Source organism: Eucalyptus grandis, chromosome 9 (genome assembly GCF_016545825.1).
Source record: "Eucalyptus grandis isolate ANBG69807.140 chromosome 9, ASM1654582v1, whole genome shotgun sequence".
Lineage (NCBI taxonomy): Eukaryota > Viridiplantae > Streptophyta > Magnoliopsida > Myrtales > Myrtaceae > Eucalyptus > Eucalyptus grandis.
Window position 1 is genome coordinate 41,805,734 of NC_052620.1, and position 8,216 is coordinate 41,813,949.

Sequence of the window (8,216 nt, forward strand, 5' to 3'; positions counted from 1 at the left end):
ACGACTCGCCCTTGAGAGAGTCCGTGCTGCGATCGATGAGATTACATTAGTGTTCGTATCAACGTGCCTCCTGATGGTGGAACGTTGCTGGTTGTGATATACGGTCATTACTTTGTACGCATGATTGCGAGTTTCTCTTTCTTTGTGTACGATTGATATACGTTCAGAGTCAGTTATTTGTATTGAATAAAAGTTTTTCAGTGATGTTACGTGGTGTTGTACCTTGGATATACATACATATATATAAATTAGAGATTGTCGACTTCATCGCTCTTCATGCATTTCAAGTATGCATCCTGGTGGAAAATATAGCAGGAAAAGGACGCTATTGAGGGAAGCACAAGTTTGAGAGGATACAAGATGAAAAACAATTAACTTTAAAGTGACGCAATTTAATATATTTTCATTGCAAAGACATGACACAAATTCTGATAGAATGATATAATTATTATCTAAAACCTATATGTGATCGTATCCAGTCAAGTGCGCACAGACCACTTGTCACAATTAAGACTATCATGATCAAATGAAAGGTTTCGTAAAGAATGAGTAACAATGAGGATGTTTATATATAGAGAGAGAAATTAGAGATTGTCAACTTCATCGCTCTTCATGCAATTCAAGTATGCATCCTGGTGGAAAATATAGCAGGAAAAGGACGCTATTGAGGGAAGCACAAGTTTGAGAGGATATAAGATGACAAACAATTAACTTTAAAGTGACGCAATTTAACATATTTTCATCGCAAAGACATGACATGAATTCTGATAGGATGATGTAATTATTATCTAAAGCCTATATGTGATCATATCCAGTCAAGTGGGTATAGACCACTTGTCATAATTAAGGCTACCATGATAAGATGAAAGGTTTCATAAAGAATGAGCAACAACGGGATGTTTGAGTTTAAATTTTCTAATTTCTGCATTGCCTCCTGAGGAAATTAGAGAAATTGTGGAAAAGTCGCAACGTCTTCTTTTTGGTGCTTTTGGCAATTCATTAATTTTGCTCTCGAATTTTGGACCCGTGCACCGATCTTCATCCTTAATCTTAGTTACCTTACCGTCCACCACGAACAAAGTTAGCTCAATAATTATTGTGCTCCGTAAAACTTATGCTAGTCGTCGCGCCAAACTTAAAAGCATGGCATCGTCAATTAAATATTTCATTTTAGTTACGTGACATTGGAAAATTTTATTCTTCGAATTTTCACAAGTAGTTGATTATTAATTTGATTATGATCACATTCATCATTGTCGTCCGATCATATTGCAACTTTAGCAATCGTTACCAAGAGAAGTTTTATTAGACATTCGATAAATGCGCAATTTTGCTCGCCCTTGTTTGAAACCATTATTATATACAACTAGCTCCTTATTGTGAAGCCATAATAATAATCTATCTTCTAACTTTGCATCCGTCGAATGTACAATCCACTAGAGCTTCTTCAATCAGCTGTCTCTTACAAAGTTAATTGCACGGGCTACCCCTTAATGGGAGATTCAAGAATTTTCTCGTGACTTCCTAAACATAAGGCCAACACGAACAAAACCTTGAGGTTTCATTTATTTCGAAAAAATAATAATTTAGAAAGCATTTTTTAAAAATGATCATTTGTATCACTAAAAAAATAAATTAATAAGAAATATTTTTATTGTATGCAAAAATGTTTAATTGTTAATGATCAATTATTTCAAGCAATACAAGCAATTATTTTTTGGGAAAATAGTTTTCAAACCATTTATTTAGTCATAAAACAAATGAAGCCTAAAAGTTAACAAGTTGATATGACCCCAACATATAGAAACCAGCATGCTTAACTCAAAATTTATTTTCGAAATGCCAGCTGACTCTGAGGGTGGGACATAATCAATTATCATTTCAGGTTACTATTTATACGAATTGGGTGTGTTGATCTCAAGGACGTTCGTGCAAAAGAAATTTCATAGATGCATGGAATGAAAGTGAAAATAGAAGAATAGCATAATCTTTGAAATTACCAAATTAGATGGCAGTAGGCCACGTGGTCAAGCAACTCATGTCATGATGAAACTATCCAACCTCTTTTTTTGAAAAAAATAAAAGAAACTCGTTAGGAAACCGTCAACTGTTTTCTCAACTACACCAGGGGAAGGAGGGTGATGGTGAGCTAACAAAACTTGAAAATCTCAGAGAATGTCTTCGCACATTTTCTCATCAAACACATAGCCGATCATTCACCTACCATAGATCAAAAGCCAATCCCGAAGGACCCACCTTCGCTTATATAAACGCCTTTCTCATGAACCCTAGGCACCATCATCAAATCACACATTCGAGTTGCCAAAAGAAATCCTCCCACTGCTCGTTCTTCTCCAACCAAAGCCAAGCTTGATTCAATGGCAGCTCACGGCCCGGTCATCTTCACGATGCTGGTTGCGCTGGCGCTGTTCGACGGTGCATTAGCGGCACGCCATCTCCTCGACACGACTCCACCGCCGGCCGCGGCGGCCCTGCCCACCATCCCCACTTTGCCGTCTCTCCCAAAACCAACTGCGCTGCCGCCACTGCCCACCACCCTCCCAACTACTCTTCCGCAGCCGACACTGCCCACCACCCTGCCTTCCCTGCCGAACATGCCCACTTCGCTCCCTCCGCTGCCAGCCGGCTTGCCCACCATTCCACTCCCAAGCGGCTTTCCCTCCATCCCGACCACCATCCCCACCACTTTCCCATCCATCCCCTTCCTCTCTCCGCCGCCGTCAAACTAATCAAGCCGGGGTGCTTCGAGTTATCTTCTTCAGTTTATGAGGAGTATAACATCTCATATGTTCCAGACACTAGTTATACATAGGCCGTTAATTCTTGCTGTTGTGTTATTCATTTGAGCTACGTATGTAGGCCAGAGCTTTTGTCAGCTCTTAGCTTTTACTGTACTTCTCCGCTGCTTTTGTATGGTTGCGCGCTGTTTCATGCGCTTCTGTGGTGTGCTCTTTAGATCTCATCTGGAGATGGTCGTTGTTTCTCTTCATGATCTTTGTTGTTGCATATTATTCCCCCGTAATTCAGTACTCATTATTTCGATTTTACATGCAATTTTTTGTATATCTCCACGTGTAAAACAACGTTTATTCTAGTTCGAAATCGATCGCTATAAACGAGAACTGACGGTAAAATGAATACGTGCAAAGGGAAAACCTAAAGGATGAGACAAAGACATTTATGTATGGAATTCAAGAAATAAGAAATTGGGAGAATGAGGAATAAAAATAAAGTGCGCTATTTTACTCTTTTCAAAACTTTAAAATGTTAATTCGAGTATATATATCCAAACTTATATTGATTTGGGCCCTAGAACCTGTGTTGCACTTATAATCTTTACTTTTATATCCATTCGTAACGAGTAAATCAAATATGCAGCATACCCTACTTAAGGATGTCCTAAACGTGCTTAATGCAAAGTATCATATTGAAAAATATCTTAGGGTTGCGGTTAAAGAGACCAATCATTAATCAACTACGTGATTGCGCGATGATATAGATAAATTAATGCTCATTGATAGGATGATACGCACAATTTTTCACCAAACAACATCAATTATATCTGCTGAAGTTTAACCTATTGTCATGCCCAATTTATCTAGTTTATGACATCCGATTGAAGGTAGCACTACTACAACTAACTTAATTACCATTACCTCCGTTGAATTGCAGCTTGAATTTCTTGAGTTAACAAAATCCCGTTACGCAGTCAACTTGTTTTCGTGCTTTACAAGTATATTTGCATGCTTATGAACTCATCAAGCAGATAACCTAACATATACATGGAAACAACAAGGACTCAGTCCTTGATTGAGCAGAACTATTCATTATATAAAGAAACTATCGAAATTCCAGCTATGTGTTATTTTCTCAACTAAGTTAGGAGAGAAGGTGGTGAACTAACAAAATTAAAAGGAGAAAATTGTTCAAAAAATTCTAACCTATTACACTTTTGTCAATTCAATCCTAAACGTTTTAATTGTGCCAATTGAATCCTAAACTTTTTCATATTTTATCAATTGAGCCAATCCAGTCAATTTTAACCGAAAATCATTGACATTGACTATTTTAAATAATATGTTGATATTTTTTCTCTTCCTATAGTCAATCAAGCCTCAACAATGGTTAGAAGCAAGAGCTATTGAAGCCAACCTTGCCAGCCTCGGGCAAACCTTGCCTTCCCCTAGCGAGGCTCAACCTTGCCCAGCAATAATGAGGTCAAGCCTTGCCAAGGGTAGGTGAGGTTAACCTCGCTGACCCTCACCTTTGGATGGTTGTCCAGGCTCAATGATCGACTAGAGGAAGAAGGGAAGTCAAAAATAAAATAAAAAAGGAAGAAAAAAAAATTAAAATTTATTTCAAAATTGTTTACATCAATGTTGGTTATACCACATAGAATATTTGGCATCCGTGTCAACAATTTATGGCCAAAAGTGGTTAGATAAACTCAATTGGCAAAACATGAAAATATTTAGAACTCAATGGGTATAATCAAGAAGTTTAATACTGAATTGACAAAATATAATAGATTTATGATTTTTTGGACAATTTTCTCAAAATAAAAGCCATAAAATGTCTCCCATGTTTTCTCGTCGACACGGATGATGACACCCTCGCCTTTCTCTTTGTGACCCTACCTCTATCTAAGAGATTATTCACGATTTGTGATGGTAAAGTCACGCCAGCTCAACTTGAGCCCACTGAAAAGGCTAAATAGGTGCTTAAAAGAAATCTTAACAAATAATTGTGGAATAAAATAAATTGCTAGCAAAGTCTGAATACTTATTAGAATCTGTAATACAAGTCACTAGACTTCTACAATAACCTATAAGTGTGTAATAGATTTAATTAAGAATAGTTATGGGAAGAGAAGATTGCATACGAAATATATAATGGTACAACTTAAATTAAGCTTACGTCCACTCTCTCACGTTAAGAGCCTACTAGCTGCATTCCACTATAGGATTAATAATATTACAATTTTGAGTGTAAATACTTAGTGGTAGATTAAACTACTCATTAAGACACTCGTTTAATGTTTTCTCTCTTGGTCACAATTTGAAAAGCTCATAGACAAAGACAAGTAAATAAGAACAGCTTGAGACTTTGGAATTTCAAATTCACATCCCCATTCTTCTCAATCAAATGACCTCCTTAAAGACCCTTACATGATGCACTAGTAGTTAGTCAATCGCCGGAGGAATTTCCTCCAATCTACTCGTTAGACAAAATGTTTCAAAGAGATCTTGTGGCCATTGAAGACAAAGATGGAATTTCCACTTGATTCTAGTCGCCAATATAAATAGAATTTTGGTTTTCATAAGTGATGTTTCCTCGGTTGAAACTTATTTTCAGGATTAATTTTGTCAATTTGTAATTGACTCAATTAATAAATACACACACATATATAGAAAGTGAAATCCTTTGCTGAAAAACTAGTCGTTGATGATTAGATTCTAAATAGTCTCATTTTGGATTTATGTCGTAACTTAGATAAGTCTAATTCTTGACTTTTCCTCATTCTGGCCTCAACACATTCTAGACTCATTAGAGTGGGATATGTTTCTAAGATATAATAGACTTTGATAGAAGTCCTCAAAATCATTCTTAACCAAACCTGTTCAAACATAGGTATTAGAATTAGAAAATTTTGTTAATTTCAAAATCTAGTAGGAGTTTTCTCAACACCCATAACTCACAATCGCCATAGTCATGCGAGATTGGCCTAGAGTTTGGACAGCTTTGGCCAGTTGTGAGCGTTTGTGACAGGCTTGCGAGCCACGCAAGCTCAGCAAGCTTAGCCATGGCCACTCGTTAGCGACCTTTGCTAACTTAAAATATATGGTCGGCAACGACTTTCAATAGAGCAACGGTGAGCAAGCGAGTGCGAGAGAGAGAGAGAGAGAGAGACATAGCGATGGGTGTGTAAGACTACAAGTCCCTTCGATGGGGAAGAGAGCGTGGATGGGTGTGGGATTTTTTTAGAGATAAGAGGAGTTTGGGAAATGAAATGACAATTTGGCAAATTGTGTGCAGGAGAAAGATGTAACTCAAAATTTAAGGCAACTCTATTTCCACCCCCTAAATAATTATATCTACTCCCACCCATTTACACTAAAAAGACAAAATTACCATCAATCTTTAAATTGCAATTTAAAACGATGGCCCACTCCTTTTTTCTATTTTCCCTTTTTTTTCCGTTTATTAAAGAAAAATGCACTCTTAAATGTTCCTATGATATTTTATATTCTCCATGTAAAATTATCTTGCTAATAGTAAGAAAGAAAGGCATTTCTAATATACAGAAAAATCTCTTCTTCATCATTTATCTTATATCGTTCCTCTTATCTCAAAAGCACACTTTCTCGGTGAAACTTTTATCAATTTCATTAGTATAAAATATATGTCAAGTCTCCTCATTTACTATATCAAAGAATTTATCTTTTTTTCTTATTATATTGACGAGATACCTTTATACATATAAGGTATTAGAGGAATATCTAAGAATGTACTAAAACATTATGCACAATGTCATATCTTTATATTTTTTTTTTGTTGTAAATAGTTCATTGATAATATTAATTTTTGTCAATTCAAAGTAATGATATTTCACCTAAATTTTCAAAAAAAAAAATCTTTACTTTATGCAATGTTTACATTTAATTTAATTTCATCTACTTAACAATTTATCTATAAATTTGATCGACAATGTTAGAAAAACTAGATTTCCTTGAAATTTCTCTTTTCAACAAAACAAATTCTTATGGAAGTAGTATCAAGTAATAATATATATATATATATATATATAATGCCTTTAATATACATGGAAAATCTACAATAAATGAAAACTAAACATATCAAATTATTAATTATGGTAAATAAATCCTACATAGATATAGAGAAACAAGAATAAAAGGAAAGTAAATAAATTTGGGACCACCAATATAAATTCCAATTGAATGATAGATGACAATTTTATTTATTTGGTGTAAATTGGGTGGATTTAGTCATATAACATGTGGGAATAGTGCTGCCCCAAATTTATTGTAAAAAGTGAGAATGATAACTGTAGATTTTGAAATGCGAGGAAGATATTTGACACGTGAAGTAAAATTGAAGGTAAATTTTGTAAATTTTATTTTCATTTATTAAGTGCTTCGGCTCCATTTTAATGAATGTTTTAGCATCTCAATTTACTTTGTGCATGGGTCCTGATTGCGAAAGGTCTGGGGATGAGCGTGGGAAAATATTAAAAGCAAAATCAGAAAATCTGACCGAAAATGGGTGGCTCTCTGATTTGGTCTTTAGGCTTTAAAAAGACCAACTTTTTTTATTGGGAAAAGCGTCCAATAATTTTGACAAACATCATAATTTCCACTCGAATTAAGGATTTCAGGAATTCAAACCTGCTTTTCAAGATTTGATTAACGATAATCAGGTCCAGTCCAGACATAAGAAGGGGAATAGGAATTGATATGATCAAACATCACCCCTAAAATTGATTTAAAAATATTTCATGAATATTTCATGAAACCGACATCAACTTCACGTCATTTTCTAACAACAATATGTTTCTATATAAACTGGCACTTATATGTATCGTACGGGTCGTCAACTTCCATGTTGTCCTCTGAATTATTTATGATTTTCCCCTTTTTTATATGTATCGTTTTTAACCGTTGTGTACCTAATTACCTTTAAATGAATTAGTTGTTCGTTAATATTGAGTTAACTAAATTAGAGAAACTAATGAGTCCAATCTTATGATCTCCTATGATCTATCGAGAAGAGATATTAGAATTTGTTGGGCATTGCAACTGTTCAACTAATTCAAAAAAATAGAAACTATTTGCTGTTTATCAATCTAACGGTAAAATTCAATTTGTTACTCCTATTTTTACTCATCCAAACATACCAAGCCTAAGCTTAGTAAGTGCAAAAGGCCAAAAATTTGAGCCGAGTTAAATAATTCAATCCAAAAAGCAAATCTATTTTCTCTACTTGCAAACGAAGATGAAAGTATTTCTATTTCGTTAAAAACATATTGTTTGTAAAAATACAATTTTTACTAGATATGAAAAATCTGAAATTATGCTTGGTCACTATATTGTTTTCAATATGATAACATACAGTTATCAAACACACAAACAAAAAAAGTGTGTATATTCTTAAAATCTATTCATTCTCGAAGGCAT